The 23,626-nt window shown below is 53.3% G+C and overlaps 1 non-coding gene across 1 annotated transcript; it reads right to left on the reverse strand.

The window, feature by feature from the left end:
• Positions 1-828: 828 nt before the first annotated feature.
• Positions 829-922, reverse strand: TRNAI-UAU. The gene is made up of 2 exons: positions 885-922; positions 829-864 (listed from the first exon to the last, which is right to left on the reverse strand). It is a non-coding gene; the product is annotated as a tRNA-Ile (tRNA).
• Positions 923-23,626: the final 22,704 nt, after the last annotated feature.

A 23,626-nucleotide genomic window follows, 5' to 3' on the forward strand; every position in this document is an offset into this window, starting at 1 on the left:
AGCCTGCTCTGCTCCACCAGCTCCCAGCCGCGCCACTGGTGAGTGCTGGGGGGTGTTTCCCCCCAACCCCCAAGTGCCAAGGCCAGGAGCAGAGTGCAGTGGGCTGGGGCCGGATCACTCCACTTCCCGCCGCCCCGTGAGTGTGGGGTCAGGCCTGCCCTGCAATTACCGGGCGGCGGGAAGTGGAGTGACCTGGCCCCAGCCTGCTCCGCTCTGCCAGCTCGGGCTGAGGGACGGGGGTGCTGTTTAGGGCACCAAAATGTCTAGGGACAACCCTGAATAGATCATTTTCCCACAGGGACCGATGGCTGTTAGAATAGAGAGATTCAGGCTGCCTGCACAGGCCTAGACTGTAAGAACTGCGGTGTCAGAGCTGGGAAGGGGGACACTGGGGAACAGACTCTGTCGGTCTATAGAGATAAGCCCGACTGGTGTGAAGGGCTTCGGAATCTGCCTGCTTGGAAACTAACCCCAGTAAACATCCCTTTGTCTGCGCTTCTGACTTCTGGTCTTTTGCTGCTTGCTGTCTGCGTGACTAGAGCCAGGGAAGTGGGCGGGGGAAGGGAAAGCCTCTAACAATGGCTCCTTGCTCCTCTCCCTCCAGGCTCAGGGGTCAAGGATGGGCAGGACTCCAGGCTCTGCTTGAGGGATCCTGGCACAGGGGCTGGGCAGGAGAAAGGATGGTAGATTCTCACCTGTGCTCTGGAGAGGAGGTAACAAGTGAAGGGGCATTTTTAACTCCTCCCCTCCTCAGTGTCCCCAGGGCTGGAATTCTACATTCCACAGGGCCAACTAAGGGGGTGACCCCACTTGGTTAATGAAAACCAGTGCTCCAGGTGAGGTTTGAACTCACAACCTCAGCATAGCTCCTCTCAGCACTGCCCTATAAGTACTGTGCGCTAACCAATTGTGCCACTGGAGCACCTGTTTATTATCATTCTCCGAGACCCATAGGCTGATCAAGGCAAGGAGTGACCCCAAAACATTCTCAGTGGGGCTGGGAGCAGGTAGCGACAAGTGTTGTACTCGGTGGGGTGGATTCTTCTTAAGGGTTCCAGGCCCCATTTGACCCTTTTGTTCTTCCCTGTGTAATAACAGAGCTGGTTAAGACTCAATGGAGAGTCTTGCTGCAGACCAACAGATCTGAAGTCACTGATAACCAGCTCTAAGCATTAGTCCTGCTTTGGGACAGTGTCTCTCATGCAAGGAACTGCCCAGTCTGCGCTAGCAGTGAGGCTCCCTCACTAACAGCTGAAATCAGGGAGAGCTCTGTGAAGTGCAGGGCCCCAGGGGTGCCTGAACAGGGGGGAACAACACCCCAGGACTTTTAAAAATGGGAGGGCTCTGCCTTGCCACTTTTTAACAACTGTAAGTGGGAGAAGACAAGGTAGAGAGCAGTAGGAAGGGTCTTCAGGGGAGGAGGTAATAACTGGAGATATACCAATCTCCTAGAACTGGAAAGGACCTTGAAAGGTCAAATCCTAGCCCCCTGCCTTCACTAGCAGAACCAATTTTTGCCTGAGATCCCTAAGTGGCCTCCTCAAGGATTGAGCTCACAACCCTGGACTTAGCAGGCCAATGCTCAAACCCCTGAGCTATGCTCCAGTGTAGGCACAGGGCCTTGGGGAGAAAGGGTGGGGCAGGGGCGTGGCGTTGAGTGGCAGGGATGGGGCTACTGTTCGGGCTTTGGTGGCCACTCCTTTTAGGGAGCCTGTTCCGCTCCTGGTGGGACCACAAGACGTTCCAGAGCAGAGAGGGTGGCCAGCAGAGCGGTGACAGGGGGGAACGGCAAGTGGCCGGCAATGTGGCCAGACAGCGGAGGGAGAAAGGGGCTTTCCCCCCAGTGGGGCTCGGGGCCTGGGGCAAATTGCCCCTCTTGCCCCCCCCTCTGGGCGGCCCTGAGGAAGAGTCCCAGGCTGGAGCCCAGCACACCTCTCCTCCTCTGGGCACCTAGAGCAGAGGCGGCTGGTGCTGACAGCTCTGAGGGAAGGCTTATGAGCCACAGAGCGACTGAGGTCAGGGCCAGAGGAGGGGAGGACCATGCCTATGCATGGACAGCAGATGGCCATGAAGACACCCGGCCAGCCTGCTTCCTGGCCTGGCAAACACCCACTGAAGTCGTGCTTAATCCACTTGCTGATCAGGGGGAAAACCTGTCAAAATCTGTGTGAGGAGAACCCGCTTGGGTCGGAAGGGAGCGAGGAAAAAGAATGAAAAAAATAACCAGCAAGAGAGAGAGCAAGCGAAAAGAATGTGAAAGGCAGAGAAAGAAATAAAGGGAGAGAAAAAATATTAGAATAAGAAGGAAAGAAAGCAAGAGCGTGAAAGGTAGAGGGGAAAAAAGAAAGCAAGGACATACAAGCTAGAGAAGGAAAGGAAAGAAACAGAGCAAATGAACCACAAGTGCTAGCTGAAGCTGGAATGAGAGAGTCAGAGAAAGGACAGACTGACCCGTTAAGCAAGGTTGCGCCCAGATTCTCCATGTTGGGGGAACAGGCCCCCCATTTCCATCCTGGCCCTGCTTGGCGGGACCATCCATAGGTGCCTATTGGCACCCCCATGCTCTGTGGAGGGGCAAGCCCCAAAATACCCTCCTCGGGACACGGGCTCTCCCAATCATGACTCCCTTCCTGCACGCTCCTGGGAATGGGGAAGGTGGGGAAGGCGTGTGCTGAGCAGCACCGTGGGTGTCTCTCTGGGGCGAAGGAAGAGGATATTTTTTGTACCAGAAGGAAAGAGCAGGGGGCGGGGGCGTTTGTGGAGCCGGGGCGCACACCAGAGAGAGGAACTGAACACAGCCCAGTGTGAGCCCAGTGCCAGTTGGAGCCCAGACGCCTGCATCTGGAGGACCATCTCCAGAACCTACCTTGATGGTGCTGTCCATCACTGCTCCCACGTGAAGCTTCCCACCTAGACCTCTCTGGACGAGGTGAGGTGGTGCATTGGCAAAGGGGGCTGTTTGAGCGGGGCTCTGTGTGTGTGTTTGTGTATATAATTTTGGGAAGTGAAGTCACAAACTGCTGGGGCTGGTTTCCTGTTGGTGTGAGGTTTTTTTTGGTCATCTTCTTGTTTTAGGGCTAGAGCTGGGTGGCTTTCTGCATTGCCGTTGACAAAGGCAGCGGTACAAGGGGCTCAGGGTGGAGAATCGGGGGGGGGGGGAAGGGTTCACAGGGGGTCACAGGGATAAGAATCACATTTAGCCCTTGCATGGCAATGGTGGTGCACTCACGCACTGCCACGCCTTTTAGTATCACGACTACTTATCTGTACAACAGCAGCACCTACAGAGACCGGGGCAGAATCAAGGCCCCTGTTGTGCCGGGGGCTGCACAGACACAGAGACAGTCCCTGCCCCAGCTGAGATCAGGCCCCATTGGGCCAGGCGCTGCCCAAACACAGCGAGAGACAGGCCATGCCCCAGAGAGTTTACAGGCTCCACACCCAAAAAGTGGGAGGAGAAACAGAGGCCCAGTGTCACACAGTAGCACTGAGAGTAGAACCCAGGAGTCCTGGTTCCTCCTGCTCTAACCACTAGACCCCACTCTGCTCCCAGAGTTGGAGACAGAACCCAGGAGTCCTGGCTCCCCAAAAGGGCAGGAGTGGAGTCTAGTGGTTAGAGGAAAGGAAGATGGGTGTCAGGACTCCTAGGGTCCAGTCCCAGCACTGGGGTTAGAGTAGAGTCTCGTACCTTAGCACAGGTGAGGCTGGGAGCCAGGACTCCTGGGTTCTTCCCATCCCCCCAGAACCGTCTTGCACAGCAGGAGGGGGCTGGGCAGGAAGTGGTGATGGGGTGAAAACTACCAAGAAATGCAAATCCTGGAAGGAGCCTGTGCCAGGAACTGGGTGGTGCCACGGTTCCATCCCCATCTCTACCCCCCCACCCCTTGTCTGGCAATGGATCGTGCCCCCTGTGCCCCCAATCCGCCCCTGCAAGCCCTGGGGGGCAGGGAATAGCCATGGTGCTGGGCCCCCCATCCAATTGAAGTATTCAGTGTCACACTGACCCAAGGTGTGTGCATAGAATGGGGATTGTGCGTGTGTGTATTGAGTGATTGATTGATTTCTGCATGGGGTTTTGTGTGTGGGGAGGGTGTTTGTGGCTGTGCAAGTCTGTGTGTTCATGTGGCTGGATTTGTGCATGTGTTTGCATCTGTTAGCAGTTGTGTTGATGTTGGCTGGATTTGTGCGGATGTTTGTGTATATTAGCAATTCTGTGCGTGTGTGTGTCTGGATTCATGCATGTGTTTGTGTATGTTTGCAATTGTGTGTGTGTGCATGCTCTGCTGCCCTCTGCCGCGCAACAACCGTTTCTCTGTATGTCACAGCCCCATACCATTCACCCTGGTGGTGATTTCCCCATCTTACAAGGGCTGGCTGGCCTGACCCTTCTCCCCTCTGCGGAGTGTGGTGGGGCTGCAGCTCACCCCCTGTGGGGCAGGAGTGCCAAGATGCGGGGCACCGGGCTCCGATGCACCTGGAGAGCAGCTCACATGAGGTGGGGCAGGGCACGTGGTGTCCGTTCTGTGTTGCCTGGTGCTGGGCCGTTGCACAATCCCCAGCCGCACAGCGCATCCCGAGAGGGGGCAGGGGGCCAAGCAGATGATCCAGCACGAGAGGGGTGAGGATGTGTGGTTGAGGGGAGGAAAAGCCTTGGGCTGCACTGGGGGAATGCAGAGCAGGGGTGACACCCCAAAAACCTGCAGCAAAGGGATGGACAGGTGGGGTGGGTGGATAGAAGAGGCAGCGAGACTAAAATCTAAAAGGGGAGTGTGAGGTCTGGTGGTCAGAGCGGGGGGGGGGGGGGTTGGTGGTCAGAATTCCTGGGTTCTATCTCCTGGGAGCAGAGTGGGGTCCAGTGGTTAGAGTGTGTGTCGGGGGGTAGCCAGGACTCCTGGGTTCTCTCCCTGGCTCTGACTCTCTCTTGTGCAATCCCTCGGCAGTTACCCAAGTCACCAGCGTGTGTGAGTGGGGGGCTGGGGCCGAGTTGCGACATGGTGTCACGGAGTGTGGGGGAGTCAGGGTCCTGCACCCCCAGCTTCCTGCGATCACAGTGACTCTCAGCCAGCCAGTAAAGCAGAAGGTTTATTTAGACGACAGGAACACAGTCCAACACAGGTCTTGCAGGCACAGATAACAGGATCCCCCCTGTTAGGTCCATCTTGGGGCCCCAGGAGCCCTATAGCCCCCATTGGGGATCAGAGCCCTGTCTGTGCTTCCCTTCTTTCCCCAGCCAGCTCCAGTCTGCCCAACCCCCTCCAGCCCCTCCTCTCTGCTCAGCTTCTTTCCTGGGCCAGGAGGTCACCTGACCCCTTTGTCTCCAACACCTTCAATTGCACCTTTGCAGGGGAGGGGCCCAGGCCATCAGTTGCTAGGAGACAGAGTGTCAGGCATTCCGTTGCACTGGCCTTTTGCTTTGCTAGATACTTAAGAACTGCACTGGGGACACGGCTTCACAGACCCCAGTAAGACCAGTCCCATTTCCTCACACATGGCCCAGAGTCTCATACTGCCCCTTTGTTACCCAACCCGGGGCAGGGTGGGGGATGGCCTGGGAGACCTGCTAAGAAAGGCGCTTCTGGTGGGTTTGTGTGTGGGTCACGCTGCCCCCGGCTGGATAGACCCCTATGGTCAGAACCAGTCTCAGCCAGGGTCAGGCCCTGGAAGCCCAGCCCCCTCTGTCGCCACGGCTATGTCTATTGGTCTCCTGGAAAGGTCCATTCTCATTGGTAGCTGTCCAGTGGCAGTGAGTTCCACAGGCCTTGGCACATGCTGTATGGGGCAGGAGGTCCTTGTGTTGGGAGCAGTGGGAGTGAACTGTGTGCGGTTGTGTCTCTGAGCACAATTGTGAATATTCCAGTGTGTGTGTGATTGTGAGCATGGCTGGGGGGTGTGATTGTTTCTCTCTTTGGGGATGGAGCTAGCATGCCCCTCTGGGTGTGTTGTGTGTTCGTGTTCTTGGGACTGTGTGAGTCCCTTTGTGCATCAATGTGTGTGTCACTTGCTGCAGGATACAAAATCCTGCAAAGCCAACACACACACACACAGCGGGGCTCAGCCCCACCAGCAGGGACACACATGTCTCTCCTGGGCCAGCTTGGACAATTTCCCATCTCGACCCGGCACACTGCTGGTGCCCCACATGGGGTGGGCAGCGACTGGGCGGGGGCAGATATGCTGGATACAGAAGGAAGCACTTTTGAGAAAATCAGTCAAGGCCCTTAGCAGAGCTGAGACACAGACCCAGTGACCCCTGCACCACTCTGGGAGGGTGGGGTCGAGTGGTCAGAGCAGGAGGGGGCTGGGCACCAGGACCCTGGGTTCTATCCCTGGCTCTGGGAGTGGAGGGGGTCTAGAGCAGGAGGAATGGGAGACAGGACTCATGGTTCCATAGGGGAGACTGTTTTTTCCTGGGCTCACCTCCCTAGAGATCCCAGCCCACTAGTGGAGAATGAGTGGGAACAGGGAAGTTGCTCTCCCACTTCAGAAACATTATTAAACACCCCCAATGGGCTTTGACATCATGGTCCCCCCCCCCCCCAGGCAGACAGTAGAAGCCCCCCCCCATCAGAGAAGGTGGGGTCTAGTTGCACCCACAACAATCCCACTCATGGTTGCAAAGAAACCGCACAAACCACTGCTAGGACAGGATCTGCTGCTCCCACTGCTTTCGTTTTCACCATGAGCTGCTCCCCGCCAGGCACCACACTCCATTCACACACCTTTGGTCAATATGCAGCTCAGTGGCAAACACTGCCCCGAAGTGACTCCGGTGCAGGCACCCACAGCACGAACTCCCCACACCGGATTCTGTCCACACGGAGAGAATTCTCTCCACCGGGCTCCTTTGGTTCATCTCCCTGCTCTCCGTCCTGCCGCCAGACACTGCTCATCTGCATAGCCCCGCCCATGGACACGTGACACCTTCTGTCCTTTTAGTCTCCAGGGACTGAGTTGTCTGCAGGGAGTGAGCACGTCACAGCCGCCGGGCGGGGATTGTCCGTGAGCCCCGCGCTGGGGGCGGGGCTTCAGGGAGAGACCCAGCCCCATAGACGGCCTGGGGCAGGGAGATATTGGGGGGAGGGATGGGGGGCGGGGGAAGGGAGAGACCCAACCCATAGACCTGTAGGGGCAGGAGATCTTGGGGTCAGGAGGAGAAGGGGATTGGCAGAGACCCAGCCTGGGGTGCAGGAGGAAGGGGTGGGGTGGAGGGAGACATGTCGGGTGGGGTGGGGTGTGTGAAATGTTGGTCCAGGGAAACTGAGTCACTCCCAGGACATCGTGTGCAGGGGAGAGCACAGGGGCAGGGAGGGGAGAGAGCCCCAGCCCCAGAGAGCCCCAGAGGGATATTGGGGGCAGGGGAGGAGATGGCAGAGGAGACACCCATCTCCATAGACCCCCAGAGGCAGGAAATGAGGGGAGAAGGGGGGAGGGAGGGTTCCAGCCCTATAGACCTGTAGGGGCAGGGAGATATTGGGGGCAGGAGGGTTGGCAGAGACCGAGCCTGGGGTGCAGGGGCAATGGGGCGGTTTGGAAGGAACTGGGGAGGATAAGAGACACATGGCTGGACAGGGAAACTGACTCACTCTGAATACATGCAGAGCAGGGCAGGGCGGAGGAAGATCAAGCTGGTCCCAGGGTAATTTCGGGGGGGTCTGATTCCCCACTCAGCCGGGGGGCTCCCCTCTGGGCTGAGGAGCCCTGGGGTGGGGCGGGTACAGGGGCTCTGTGTGTGTGTGTGTGTGTGTGTCAGGCTGGGGGAGCTGCCTGGGCAGAGGGGCTGGAACCAGGGGCAGCTCCAGGCACCAGCACACCAAGCACGTGCGTGGTTGGGCGGCAAGCTGCAGGGGCGCTCTGCTGTTCGCGCGAGGGCAGCAGGCACCTCAGCCCTCCCCACTCTACCCCCTCCCCTCCCAGAGCTGGGGAGAACCCCGGCGTCCTGGCTCCCAGCTCTGCCCCGCCCCCCCGCTCCCCCCACCCCCCTCCCAGAGCTGGGGGAGAACCCAGGAGTCCTGGCTCCCACTCCTGCCCCTCCCCACTCCACCCCTCCCAGAGCTGGGGCACAACCCAGGAGTCCACGCACCCAGCCCTGCCCCTCCCCAACTCCACCCCCCTCCCACAGCTGGGGGAGAACCCAGGAGTCCTGGCTCCCAGCCCTGCCCCTCCCCCACTCCATCCCCTCTCAGAGCTGGGGAGAACCCAGGAGTCCTGGCTCCCAGCCCTGCCCCTCCCCAGTCTGCCCCCTCCCGGGCTGGGGAGAACCCAGGAGTCCTGGCTCCCAGCCCTGCCCCTCCCCACTCCACCCTCCCAGAGCTGGGGAGAACCCAGGAGTCCTGGCTCCCAGCCCTGCCCCTCCCCCACTCTGCCCCACTCCCTGAGCTGGGGGAGAACCCAGGAGTCCTGGCTCCCAGCCCTGCCCCTCCCACTCTACCCCCTCCCAGAGCTGGGGAGAACCCAGGAGTCCTGGCTCCCCATATTTCCATATGGCTCCATCCAACAGCCCCCGGGTGGGGAGACAGGAGGCCAAGGAGAAGCAGGCGGGGGCGGGGGCAGGGGCGAGACCCTGGACACGCGAGTTCGCGTCAGGAGCTGGAGGGGGGGCTCTCTGGGGCGGGGCTCTGGGGGGGGGCTGAGGAGTTGTGTGAGGAGGAGGTGTCAGGTTGACCCAGGGACCTGCCCTTCCCTGGGCTCGAGGACGGAGGTGCCCCGGGCAGGCTGGGAGTTGTAGTTCCTGGCCTGTCTCAGAGCGGAAGTGCGCCGTTGCTCGGACAACGCGCCTCCCGGTGCACACTGGGAAACGTAGTTCTCTGTCTCTCTCACGCGCCTCTATTGCAGGAGGGCCGTAACTCCTTCGCCGCGCCTCCCCACTCCCTGATTGGCGGAGAGCGCGGGACAGAGACTCGGCGCGCGGGAGGCCCGGTTCCTCGCCCGAGGCTCCCCGCCTTTGGCGCTGCAGCCGTTGGGATCCGTGGGATCCGGGCGGGGGCTCGGGGCAGAGGCGGGAATCGGTCCCCGGGCACTTCGGCGCGGGTCCCGAGCGGCGGCCCCCGCCCCGCCGGAGACCCGGGGCACCGTGACGGGTGCCGCGGGGCGTAACTCGCCAGCGGGGGGTCCGCTCCGGAGCGGAGGAAGCTCCTGGGCCCGGCCCCGCAAGGGTTTTCCAGGCCCCCCGGGAAGAGTGAAGGACCCTGCTCCAGGGGCCCCAAAAACTCCAGTGGGGGCCCCTGTGGGGCCTGGGGCAAATTGCCCCTCTTGCCCCCCCCCCGGGTGGCCCTGCCCCACCTACCCCCCAGTCACTCATCACACGCTGAGCTAGTTCTTCAGGGGCCCCACTGCTCATCCAGGAGCCCCGTGGCCTGTGGCCGGGAAGTGGGGAAGCTCCCCTGGGCTGGGCTGGGGGTGGTGTGACTCTTTTCCTGCCTTGTGTGTGCTGGGCTCACAAAGGCTGTTTGCTCCCTCGGGGTGGGGGGTGGTTTTGGCCAGGGGCGGCTCTAGAAATTAGGCTGCCCCAGGCAGCGCGGTGTGCTGCGCCGCCCTTCCTCGGTCCCGGCGGGTCCCCTCTTCCCGCGGCCCGGTTGAGCTCCCGCGGCAGGTCCACCGAGCCCGGGATGAGCGGACCTGCCGCAGGCATGACTGCGGGAGCTCCACCGAGCCGCGGGAACAGCGAACCTCCGCGGGCACGGCTGCGGACGGTTCGCGGGTCCGGCGGCTCCGCTTGAGCTGCCGCAGTCATGCCTGCGGGAGGTCCAGCCGAGCCGCGGGAAGAGCCCCCCTCCGCAGTCATGCCTGCGGCAGGTCCGGTCGTCCGCGGCTCCGGTGAACCTCCCGCAGGCATGACTGCGGCAGGTCCACCGGCCCAGCCTGCCGCCCCCTAGATTTGGCCGCCCTAGGCAACAGCTTGGTTTGCTGGTGCCTAGAGCCGCCCCTGGTTTTGGCCACAGGTGACGTGGTTTGGTAGCCCGGTGGATGCTGCGGGGTGTCTGGAATGGGGCGTGTGTGTTCCCATCGTGCCCCTTCCCCTCTGCCTGCAGAGCTGAGCACAGACAGGCCTGAGGGGCAGAGCAGGAGCTCTGGGAAGGAGAAGAGCAATATGAAGATGGAGTCTAAGACGAGGCCAGGTGACTTCTGTGGAGGGAGACGTGCTGGACAGCGCCAAGGATTGGGAAGACAACTAGGTGTGAGCCCAGGCTGCAGATTTCTAATTGTAGCTGTGATGGCAGAATGGGAGGAGGGTTGAAGCCGGAGCCCTGGGGTGTGGGAGTAGTGAGAAGAGGAGCCTCGCCACCGTTGCTTTTTCTTTTGTGTTGTGTTTCATACCAAGAGAAAATAAATCGCGGGGACGGAGTCCAGCCCTGAGGTGAGAGGGAAAGTGAGCGAGAGCAGTGACTGCGTGAATCCTGTTGATGCCAGGCAAGACCTGCCCAGCTGGGATCAGAGTAGCTGTCTCTGTCGGTGAGATATGTATCTGGTTTGGGAAGGGCTCTGGTCACAGTCCTCCTGGCTCCAGGCAGGGACTTCCCGTTACCTGGGTGTGGGTTTCCAGACTAGCTGTGGCTTCAAGGGAGATGATGTTGCCATTTGCGAGGGCTGATCATCTCTGGCCAGGAGTGGTGTGTGCTCCCTAGCAGAAAGTTGGATCCATGAGGGTGACTCCCTGTTCTGAGTTTCTTTCTTCCTCCGAGGTTTCTCTCTCTATGTTGGCCAACTTACACTCAAACTCTCTCTCTCCTTTCATGGACACCTGTCATGTTCAGTTGCCTGCATCCTCTTCCTCTGCTCCCCCTCCCCCAGTCTCCTATGGGCTCAGCTGGATCCATCTGCCCCGGGCAAGGTCTCTGCCATATTGGAAAGGATGTGTCCTGCCTGCCAGGATAAGGGGGTTGCTCTTCCAACCTCTATCTTCGGGAGACCTCATTGGTGTAACTGGGTCACAGCATGAGTGGCCAGTCATGTCTTTGGGGCTGTGGGGTCTGAGACTGAGAGGGGTGGGCTCGTGGTCATGGCTTTGGGCACAGGAGAAGTGGGGCTGGGATTAGAGATTCCCAGAACCCTCCTTATCACCCGCTAGCTCCATTACTGCATCACCCAAAAGCCTCACTCAGGGTCCACTATGCCTCCTTGTGCTGGGCACTGCAGGGACAATCAGAGGGACTGCAGGATGCATGAGGAAATAGATGAGTGTGTGAGGCAGATGGGTGAAGGGGGGTGTGTGGCATACATTGGGGACGGATGGGGGTTGAGAGTTGGACGGACAGCGGGACAGATGGAGAGCTGCAGGGACGGATGGTGACGTCACAGGCTGGACTTGTGATGGGTTCAGCTCATGGCCGCTGGCCCTGTCATCTCCTGCCCCCATCTGCCCGTCTGACTCTGCCCCTGTCTCTCGCAGGCAGCACTCAGCAGAGTCTGGCCCTGTCGTTACACTGGTGCCTACATCCAGTGTACACCTGTGTGTTATGTGCTCCTGGAGAGCTCAGGCGGGGACAAGCATGCGGCTCACGGGTGCTGAACCAGCTACTCCAAAACTGCCACAGATCTCCCCCTCCTTGGGCAGCAAGACCCTGGCTGGGGGGTTCCCTGTCCCTCCTCGCTGCCAACGCATCCTGCTCAGCACAGAGACCGAGGTCACCTGCCTCCACCCAGCCTCTAGCTGGAGCTGCTCCAGCCTCGAATTGCTGGTATCCAGCCTGGCCGGAGTTGGTGCGATGTCCTAGCGGAGTCCGTTCTTTCTCCCCGGTAGATGACGATTTTCCCCACTGCAGTTAGTTGCTCTTTCTCTGCTTCCCCATAGCCCCTCCCCAGTGATAGTGACCCCTGCTGGCCAGGCACGAGAGTGTCCTGTAGGGGGCCTCCTTGTAGGAGCAGTGACTCCTGGTGGTGAGGGGCAGCAATGCCTGGCATGTATCCCCCCTAGCATTGCTGCAGCGCCCCCTGGTAGCCACTGAGGGCAGTTGCCTATGTGACCCCACCATTGCCATTGTGCCTGTGAGCGCTGGTGGGTAGGTGAGGCAGCGCCCTGTATGTATATGAGCCATTGGGGCAGTGCCCTCTGCATATCCCACTCTCATCTCGGTGACTCGTGTTGTCCCAGTGGGGCAGTCCCCTGTGTATTTAGTCCCCCCAACCCCTGCCTTGGGCCAGTGACCACTGGTAGCCAGAGGAATCAGTGCCTGAGGTGTGTTTTTCACCTCCCCCAAGGTGGCAGGGTGCCTGGGTCGCCGTGTCAGGCAGTGCCCTCAGTATCTTCCAACCCCTTTGTGGCAGTGAGCCCTGCTCCTGGTGTGTGTCACTCCCCCACTAGGGATGTGCACTGGTGGCCAAGTATGGCAGTGCCCTGTGTGTAGCCCCCTCTCCCTGCCCCTGCCCCCCAGGGTGACCAGATAGAAAGTGTGAAGAATCGGACGGGGTGGAGGGTAATAGGCACCTACATAAGAAAAAGCCCCAAATATTGGGACTGTCCCTATAAAATTGGGACATCTGGTCACCCTATCCCTTCTACCCTGAGCCAGGTATGGCAGGCACTGATCCCTGGCATCTCTGTGGGGCAATACCCTGTATATCCCCAATTGGGGCAGTGACCCCTGTTGGTCAGGTGGGGCAGTGCCCTGTGTGTTTGTCCCCTATTTAGGTAGTGACCCTGGTGGCTAAGTGAGGCAGTGGCCTTTGATTTCCTCTCTTCTCCCCAGCCCCTCTCTCTCTGGGGAAGGGCCCCAGTTGGGGCACTACCCGATGTGTATCTCTACTAATTGGAGCAGTGACCTCCTGTGGTGCCCTGGTGTGGCAGTGCCCTATTGATATCTCCCTCCCTCTCTCCCCACACCATTGTGGTAGTGGCCACTTCAGTCAGTGGCCTGTTTATCATCCCCCCTGCCCCAAACCACCACCATTGCAGCAGTGGCCCCTGGTGGCCATGTGCGGCAGTGCCCTGCATGTATCCCCCACAACCATTGCTGCAGTGACCCCAGGTGCCCAGTTTGAGTAGTAGCCTGTGTGTACCTCACCTCTTGGGGCAGTAACGTGTGGGGCCACGTAGGGCAGTGGCCTGTATGTACCATCTCCTCTGGAGCAGTGACCACTGGTGTCTTGGTGCTAAGATGCAGCCACCTCTGGGGTACATGGTGGGGCTGTTTACAGGACAGTGGGGACAGGCCCCCCCGTTCCAGGAAGCAGGGGAATGTCTGGTGTTCAGGGCAGAGCGTTCCACCTTCTATTGAACTGTGATGCTCTGAGCACCTTTCCCTGCATGAAGAAGACCCTGTGTGGCTCCAAAGCTGGTCCAGTAACAGGTATCACCTCACCTGCCTTGTCTCCCTGGTATTCTGGCCAGTGTCCAACTTCCCTTCGCTGTTGGTCCTCAAACCTCCTCCAAGCAACCCCCCCCCCCCAGACTCGTAAGATGCCAAACCGCCCCTGGAGCCCCACCCAGGGGGGGGAGGCACCCCCCCTGAAAACCCTATGGCACCATGGGAGTGGTAGTATCCACTGCCTCCATCTCCCACCAGCCAGGACAGGCCCCACAGCACCATGGGAGTGGTCGTGTCTCCTGCTTCCATTTCCTGACAGCCGCTGCCAGGCAGGGCCCAGACTTCCCGCTTTCTGGTGCGAGTCCGAAGCAGATGCTGCCATGAGGCGATGCTGGGAAGGGTGGTGCTGGTGTCAGGAGAAAGCAGGAGGAGTAGGTGGGGTCTGTGCTACTGTCCCCTAATCCCTGCTCCCCCTCTGGCACCCAACCCTGAAGCTCTGCACCCCTAACCCTGTGCCCTCCAGTTCCCTAACCCCTGCCTCCTCCTGCACCCGTAATCCCTGCACTGTGCCCCCTTTCCCTAACCCCTGCACCCTCCTGTGCCCACTTGGGGAAACTGACCTGGATGCACAGAGTAGCTGGCATTGCTGCTCGCCCCGCCGCCCCTGAACACTGCTCCTCCGCACATCGCTAGGGGCTGTGAGAGGGGGCACGGAGGAACATTGGGGGAGCAGTATCCACTCATCACCGCTATCTCCCTTCTCTTCCTCTCCTCCCCATGCTCCTATGCCGGGAGGAGCAGGGAGAAATCTGGGCACCACCCCAAGCAGCATTCCCTGCCAGCCGGGAGCAGTTTCTGACTTTACACCAGCAGCACACACCTCTCTGCTACCGCACAGCACCGCCCTTGACCATGGTACCCTGGGCAATTCCTGGTGGCACCCACCCCAAAGGCTGGCCCTGGCTATGGGCTTCAGAGGAGTGAGCAGACCAGGCGGCCATGGAGAGGTCCAGCCCTGTTCTCCTCTCCGAGCTGCTAGCAATCAGAGGCCAGGGACATGCTTCCATGCTGATGACAGGTACTGCTCGATAACGATGCCACCAACCGAAGATTGATTTTCCTGTCTAGTGGTTCAGGTTCTGTAGTGTCTGCATCAGAGTGTTGCTCTTTGAGGACTTCTGACAACGTTTCACACCTCGTCCCTCTTGGATTTTGGAAGGCTCTTCAGATTCTTAAACTTTGGCTCGAGTGCTGTAGCTGTCTCTAGAAATCTCACGTTATACCTTCTTTGCGTTTTGTCAAATTTGCAGTGAAAGTGTTCTTAAAGTAAACAACATATGCTGGGTCATCACCCAAGACTGCCATAAAATGAAATATATGGCAGAATGCGGATAGAACCATGGAGCAGGAGACATACAGTTCTTCATCAAGGTCTTCAGTCACAAATTAACACGTTATTTTTTAACGAGCATTATCAGCATGGAAGCATGTCCTCTGGAATGGTGGTTGAAGTATGAAGGCATATGGATGTTAGCATATCTGGCACGTTAATACCTTGCAACGCTGGCTACAAAAGTGCCATGAGAGAGCCTGTTCTCACTTTTAGGTGACGTATATAAGACACGGGCAGCATTATCTCCAGTAAATGTAAACAAACTTGTTTGTCTCAGCGATTGGCTGAACCCGAAGTAGGACTGACTGGACTCTAAAGTTTTACATTGTTTTCCTTTTGAGTGCACTTATGCAACAAAAAAAAATCTACATATGCAAGTTGCACTTTAATGATAAAGAGATTGCACTATAGTACTTTATATTTTACAGTGTAAATATTTGTAATAAAACTATATATAGTCAGCACTGTACACTTTGTATTCTGTGTTGTAATTGTGTCAGCAACCTGCCCAGTTGCCTCGCTGCCAGGGGATGCAGACATTTCTGTAAGGCACATAAAGGGGCTATTTGGTGTTGAAGCAAATGCGAGGAATGTGCATTTATGAGAGGGAATTTCCATCTCTTCAGTAGCTGTACATCAGTGGCCTAATGGATAAGGCATTGGCTTCTGAAGCCAGAGATTGTGGGTTCAAGTCCCATCTGGGGTGAAAATCTACTTTCTTCCTGTATATTGCAAGGAAACCTTGGCCTTTATATTAAACAAGGAAGCTGGGAGATGTTTGAGCACGAAGTCCTGGATCTTGGGAACAATCACCAAGGGATATTAGAAGGCTCAGTCTGGTGACCTAATGGATGCAACCACACCTCCCCATCCCAGGGTAGTCCCATCTGAGAACCAGGATCCATGGAGCAACATTCCCTCCTGCCCTGACAGGTGGGCTGTGCAGATGATGGTGGAGGGCAGCAGGAGAGGAGGTTGCACTAGTGCTGCCTGGGCTGTATCTGCACCAAAGATAAATGGAGGGGGTCATGCAGCCTGTGCCTGAAACTCCACAAGTGCTATGTTCACTCCCAGAACAAGTCAAATCCTGCACCAAGGATGGTGAATTCCCATGTGAGCACACAGTGCCCCTGTCCACCACACATGCTGCACACACATCAACTGCACCAAAAGAGACACAAACTGCACACTGAGGAGACAGCTGGTTTGTTTCCAGGTTGCTTTTATTTCCAAAGGTACTGAAGTGTGGGGTCTCTTCTTTTCCGTGGGCAGAAACGCAATGGAGGAGAATCTCACATCCCTTAGCTGCCAGGTGACAGTGGCAGGAAGAAAATGCACTGCAATGAAATTTAAAAACATAAATAATTTAACAATGAGAAGTAATTAAATAAAAATAATCCAATGGACGCACATGACGGTGGCTTGTTCCCAGCCCAGAGAGTGAGAAGCAGGGAGTGTGTGAAAGGCGGGTGGTTAAGTCTGAGGGAGCATATTCATAGTTTGTATAAGTTAAATTATAGCAGACCGCTACAAAATACTCCATTTGGTAACATCAGTACAGAATATAGAAATCTACAAGCAATACAGCCATACACAGTTAAGACAGGGTGTCCACTTAATACCAGAGTTCCCACAGCCAAATAGCTGGAAGTCCCTTCACAGTCACTGCTAAACAAAACAACATTGTGCAGAGCCAAGAGCAGCCCTGCTGTGCCATTAGGAAGGCCTGCAGGAGACGCAGCAAATCCATCTAGATTCTGTGCTTCTGCTTAGTAGTTACCAAGTGTGATCAATGAAAGGGTAGGTGGGTAGCTCCCTTTTTTGGACACCCAGCCAGTAGCTATAAAATTCCTCTGAGGCCTTGTCTACACTGACTTTAGGTCGAATTTAGCAGCGTTACCGCCATTTAACCCTAGACCCATGCACACGACAAAGCCCTTTTTTTCAACTTAAAGGGCTCTTTAAATCGATTTCTTTACTCCACATCCGACGAGGGGATTAGCACTGAAATCAGCCTTGCTGGGTCAAATTTAGGGTAGTGTGGACGCAATTCGATGGTATTGGCCTCCAGGAGCTATCCCAGAGTGCTCCATTGTGACCACTCTGGACAGCGTTTTCAACTCAGATGCACTGTCCAGGTAGACAGAAAAAGGGTCGCAAACTTTTTAATTTCATTTCCTGTTTGGCCAGTGTGGCGTGCTGATCAGCACAGTTGACCATGCAGAGCTCATGCAGAGCTCATCAGCATGATGTGCACATTGCCAGGGCACATTGCCCGGCCTGTACTCTGTGAGAAGTCTATGACCATGTCTATGTCCTCATCACTCTTGTCACCGCACTGCTGTCACCTCCTTGCCTGTTTTCGCTTTTGCAGATTCTGGTTCTGCACTGAGAAAAGGCGTGAAACAATTGTCTGCCATTGCTCTGAGGGAGGGAGGGCGACTGATGGCATGGCTTACAGGGAATTAAAATCAACAAAAGGGGTGGCTTTGCATCAAGGAGAAACACAAACAACTTTGTCACACAGAATGGCCCTCTCAAGGATTGAACTCAAAACCCTGGGTTTAGCAGGCTGTTGATTTCACAAAACAAAACAGGTCAATTTCTTGTTTTGATTCATCTAGTTTTTACATCTTAGGCTGGTAGCAAACAGTACAGTACAACTGCTAGCCATTGTCATCTCCTGGTTGCTTGGCAGAAAATGGGAATGACCTGGCTGAGTCACTCCCATGTCTGTCCATGCGCCCCAACTGACCTCAGTGAGATCAGCTAAAAGCAAGAACTATTAACACAGAATTCTGTTCAAAGCCAGAGAAGTCTTTCAGCCTCCTTCCTCTTGCCAGTTTCTCTCCTTCCTTCTGTTCAAAGACAGTTCCCTGTACACTCCTAGTTTGCACAAACCCACCCACTGACCTGTGACTAACAATCTCTCGCTGCTAACTCTTCCAGGAAAACAGGCCAAAGAAAGTGTCTGCAAGCGCTGCAATCGCAGCCCCCATACGCTTAACAGTTCCTTCCCACAGAACTTTCACTCCAGACCAGTCCAGTGCCTTGCTGTTGCTTGTCTAACCACTGCCAGAGGCAGTGGTTTCCCCAGGAATTGAAATTAGGGGGGGTGTTCGAATTTACAGGGGGGGTGTCAGGACCAATGAGATATATAAAAGAGATATGAATAAAGTAAATGTTTTGTTAGGATTATGCAAATTTAACATAAGAATAATGCAAGTTACACCAAAACACATAACAGGTCTAGATTTCTAAAAAAATATATATATTTTTTTAAAAGGATTTAATTTAAATTGACTTTTGAAAAGTAAGCCATCATGGTGAAAGAGGAAAGTCCTCTCATGGATCAGTAACTGGTTAAAAGATGGGAAACAAAGGGTAGGTATAAATTATCAGTTTTCAGAATGGAGAGAGATAAATAGTGGTATCCCTGAGGGGTCGGTACTGGGACCAGTGCTGTTCAACATATTCATAAATGATCTGGAAAAATGGGTAAACAGTGAGGTGGCAACATTTGCAGATGATACAAAACTATTCAAGATAGGTAAGTCCCAGGCAGACTGAGAAGAATTACAAAGGGATCTCATAAAACTGGGTGACTGGGCAACAAAAATGGCAGATGAAATTTAATGTTGATAAATGCAAAGTAATGTACATTGGAAAACAATCTCAACTATACATACAAAATGAAGGAGTCTGAATTAGCTGTTAACACTCAAGAAAGATCTTGCAGTCATTGTGGATAGTTCTCTGAAAACATCCTCTCAGTGTGCAGCGGCAGTCAGTGATTCCCAACATTCTGTTTGCTTTTTAAAAAAGAACAGGAGCACTTGTGGCACCTTAGAGACTAAGGCTATGGTTACACTTGCACTTCAAAGGGCTGCCGGCAGCGCTTGAAGCGCTATGTAGTCAAAGTGCCAGTGCTGGGAGAGAGCTCTGCCAGCGCTGTCCATACTCCACCTCCCTGTGGGGAATAACGACAGCGCTGGGAGCCGCGCCCAGCGCTGGGGCTTTGACCACACTGGCGCCTTGCAGCGCCGCAATTTGCAGTGCTGGAGAGGGTGTGTTTTCACACCCTGCTGCAGCGCTGCAAATTTGCAAGTGTAGCCATGCCCTAACAAATTTATTTGAGCATAAGCCGCGGGCTACAGTCCACTTCATCGGATGTAGCCCACGAAAGCTTATGTTCTTTTGCAGTACAGACTAACACGGCTGCTACTCTGAAACCTTCGCTTTTTAAGACAGGGGAGGCAGTGACCATGAGATGGTCGAGTTCAGGATCCTGACACAAGGAAGAAAGGAGAGCAGTAGAACAGAGACCCTGGACTTCAGAAAAGCAGACTTCAACTCCTCAGGGAACTGATGGGCAAGGTCCCTGGGAGAATAACATGATGGGGAAAGGAGTCGAGGAAAGCTGGCTGTATTTTAAAGAAACCTTATTGAGGTTGCAGGAACAAACCATCCCGATGTGTAGGAAGAAAAGTAAATATGGCAGGCGACCAGCTTGGCTTAACAGTGAAATCCTTGCTCGTCTTAAACACAAAAACAGCTTACAAGAAGTGGAAGATTGGACAAATAACCAGGAGGAGTATAAAAGTATTGCTCAGGCATGCAGGAGTGAAATTAGGAAGGCCAAATCACACTTGGAGTTGCAGCTAGCCGGAGATGTTAGGAGTAACAAGAAGGGTTTCTTTAGGTATGTTAGCAACAAGAAGAAAGTCAAGGAAAGTGTGGGCCCCTTGCTGAATGAAGGAGGGAACCTAGTGACAGAGGATGTGGAGAAAGCTAGTGTACTCAATGCTTTTTTTGCCTCTGTCTTCACAGACAAGGTCAGCTCCCAGACAGCTGCACTCTGCAGCACGGTATGGGGAGGAGGTGACCAGCTCTCTGTGGAGAAAGAAGTAGTTCGGGACTATTTAGAAAAGCTGGACGAGCACAAGTCCATGGGGCCGGATGCACTGCATCCGAGGGTGATAAAGGAGTTGGCCGATGAGATTGCAGAGCCATTGGCCATTATCTTTGAAAATCATGACGATTGGGGGAGGTCCCGGATGACTGGAAAAGAGCTAATGTAGTGCCCATCTTTAAAAAAGGGAAGAAGGAAGATCCAGGGAACTACAGGCCAGTCAGTCTCACCTCAGTCCCTGGAAAAATCATGGAACAGGTCCTCAAGGAATCAAATCTGAACCACTTAAAGGAGGGGAAAGTGTTCAGGAACAGTCAGCATGGATTCACCAAGGGCAAGTCATGCCTGACTAACCTAATTGCCTTCTATGATGAGATAACCGGCTCTGTGGATGAGGGGAAAGCAGTGGATGTGCTATTTCTGGACTTTAGCAAAGCTTTTGATACAGTCCCCCACAATGACTGGGAATTTTCAGCTTAGAAAAGAGACGACTAAGGGGAGATATGCTAAAAGTCTATAAAATCTTGACTGATGTGAAAAAAGTGAATAAAGTAAATGTTTTGTTAGGATAATGGAAATTTAACATAAGGAAAATGCAAGTTACACCAAAACACATAACAGATCTAGATTTCTAAAAAAATATATAATTTAAAAAAAAGTATTTAATTTAAATTGACTTTTGAAAAGTAAGCCATCATGGGGTAAGAGGGAAGATCCTCTCATGGATCAGTAACTGGTTAAAAGATGGGAAACAAAGGGTAGGAATAAATTATCAGTTTTCAGAATGGAGAGAGATAAAAGTGGTATCCTTGAGGGCTCAGTACTGGGACCCCTCAAGGGGTCCTATTCAACATATTCATCTGGAAAAATGGGTAAACAGTGAGGTGGCAAAATTTACAGATGATACAAAACTATTCAAGATAGTTAAGTCCCAGGCAGACTGCAAAGAGCTACAAAGGGATCCCATGAAACTGGGTGGCTGGGCAACAAAATGGCAAATTAAATTCAATGTTGATAAATGCAAAGTAATGCACATTGGAAAGCAATCTCAGCTATACATACAAAATGATGGCATCTGAATTAGCTGTTAACACTCAAGGAAGAGATCTTGGAGTCATTGTGGATAGTTCTCTGAAAACATCCACTCCACGTGCAGCAACAGTCACAAAAGCAAACAATGTTGGGAATCATTAAGAAAGGGATAGATAATAAGACAGAAAATATCATATTGCCTCTATATAAATCTATGGTACGTGCTCACCCTGAATAGTGTGTGCAGATCTGGTCACCCATCCTAAAAAATATATATTGGAATTGGAAAAGGTACAGAGATGGGCAACTAAAATGATGAGGGGTATGAAACAGGAGGAGAGATTAAAGCGACTGGGAATTTTCAGCTTCGAAAAGAGATGACTAATGGGGATATGATAGAGGTCTATAAAATCTTGACTGGTGCGAAGAAAGTGAATAAGGAAATTTTATTTAATCCTTCACATAACACAAGAACTAGCAGTCACCCAATGAAATTAATAGGCAGCAGATTTTAAAAAAACAAAAGGAAGTATTTCTTCACACAATATAAAGTCAACCCAGGGAACTCTTTGCCAGGGGATGCTGTGAAGACCAAAACTATAACAGGATTTTAAAAAGAACTAGATAAATTCCTAGAGAACAGATCCATCTGTGGCTATTAGCCAGGATGAGAGGGATGCAACACCATGCTCTGAGTGTCCCTAGCCTGTTTGCCAGAAGCTGGGAATGGGCAACAGGGGATGGATCACTTGATGATTCCCTGTTCTGTTCATTCCCTCTGAAGCACCTGGCCTTGACCACTGTTGTAAGACAGGGCACTGGGCTATATGGACCATGGGTCTGACCCAGTATGACCATTCTTATGTAAAAATTAATTATAATAAAAATGTTTAGTACAGAAACTCCCCAACATAATGACCTCCCAAGATAGCAACAATGTGAGATAACAACCTTGGCAAATACTGCATTTTAAAAATCTTGGCCTACTGGGAAACATATTTATATAAGTTTCCATTCCCAGTCACAAATCTAGCATTCTGGAGCAAAGTGACTAAAATATAGTCCAACAAACAAATGTTTATTTAACGTGCCCCTCACTTTTCCCTCCACTGCACTCCGCTCACTGGTGTTGTCCTTGGTCAGTGGAGACTCAGAGTTCAGAGGTGCTTTCACGTGAGTACACCTTCCAGGTGGGGGACAAAAAGGCAAAGTTTGCTCTGGCAACAGCTGTTCATTGTGCCACTGTTCACTCCACCACTCTGTTGCCAATGGCCCTGCACAGTCACCTTCTGCTGTCACCTACCACTGTGACCTCTGCGATTTGGTCTCTTGAGGTTCCACCAGCTCTCAGTGATTTCAACATTAACAAGTCACCGGGACCAGATGGCAATCACCCAAAAGTTCTGAAAGAACTCAAATGTGAAGTTATGGAACTATTAACTAAGGTTTGTAACCTGTCCTTTAAATCGCTTGGTACCCGATGACTGGAAGTTAGCTAATGTAACGCCAATATTTAAAAAGGGCTCTACAGGTGATCCCGGCAATTACAGACCGGTAAGTCTAACGTCGGTACCGGGCAAATTAGTTGAAACAATAGTAAAGAATAAAATTGTCAGACACATAGAAAAACATAAACTCTTGAGCAATAGTCAACATGGTTTCTGTAAAGGGAAATCATGTCTTACTAATCTATTAGAGTTCTTTGAAGGGGTCAACAAACATGTGGACAAGGGGGATCCGGTGGACATAGTGTACTTAGATTTCCAGAAAGCCTTTGACAAGGTCCCTCACCAAAGGCTCTTACGTAAATTAAGCTGTCATGGTATAAAAGGAAAGGTCCTTTCATGGATTGAGAACTGGTTAAAGGACAGGGAACAAAGGGTAGGAATTAATGGTAAATTCTCAGAATGGAGAGGGGTAACTAGTGGTGTTCCCCAAGGGTCAGTCCTGGGACCAATCCTATTCAATTTATTCATAAATGATCTGGAGAAAGGGGTAAACAGTGAGGTGGCAAAGTTTGCAGATGATACTAAACTACTCAAGATAGTTAAGACCAAAGCAGATTGTGAAGAACTTCAAAAAGATCTCACAAAACTAAGTGATTGGGCAACAAAATGGCAAATGAAATTTAATGTGGATAAATGTAAAGTAATGCACATTGGAAAAAATAACCCCAACTATACATACAACATGATGGGGGCTAATTTAGCTACAACGAGTCAGAAAAAGATCTTGGAGTTATCGTGGATAGTTCTCTGAAGATGTCCACGCAGTGTGCAGAGGCGGTCAAAAAGCAAACAGGATGTTAGGAATCATTAAAATAGGGATAGAGAATAAGACTGAGAATATATTATTGCCCTTATATAAATCCATGGTACGCCCACACCTCGAATACTGTGTACAGATGTGGTCTCCTCACCTCAAAAAAGATATTCTAGCACTAGAAAAGGTTCAGAAAAGAGCAACTAAAATGATTAGGGGTTTAGAGAGGGTCCCATATGAGGAAAGATTAAAGAGGCTAGGACTCTTCAGTTTGGAAAAGAGAAGACTAAGGGGGGACATGATAGAGGTATATAAAATCATGAGTGATGTTGAGAAAGTGGATAAGGAAAAGTTATTTACTTATTCCCATAATACAAGAACTAGGGGTCACCAAATGAAATTAATAGGCAGCAGGTTTAAAACAAATAAAAGGAAGTTCTTCTTCACGCAGCGCACAGTCAACTTGTAGAACTCCTTACCTGAGGAGGTTGTGAAGGCTAGGACTATAACAATGTTTAAAAGGGGACTGGATAAATTCATGGTGACTAAGTCCATAAATGGCTATTAGCCAGGATGGGTAAGAATGGTGTCCCTAGCCTCTGTTCGTCAGAGGATGGAGATGGATGGCAGGAGAGAGATCACTTGATCATTGCCTGTTAGATTCACTCTCTCAGGGGCACCTGGCATTGGCCACTGTCGGTAGACAGATACTGGGCTAGATGGACCTTTGGTCTGACCCGGTACGGCCTTTCTTATGTTCTTAACATTTTCTGTTGTACAAGGTCT

This window comes from Mauremys reevesii, linkage group 17 (genome assembly GCF_016161935.1).
Source record: "Mauremys reevesii isolate NIE-2019 linkage group 17, ASM1616193v1, whole genome shotgun sequence".
In the NCBI taxonomy this organism is placed as follows: Eukaryota; Metazoa; Chordata; order Testudines; family Geoemydidae; genus Mauremys; species Mauremys reevesii.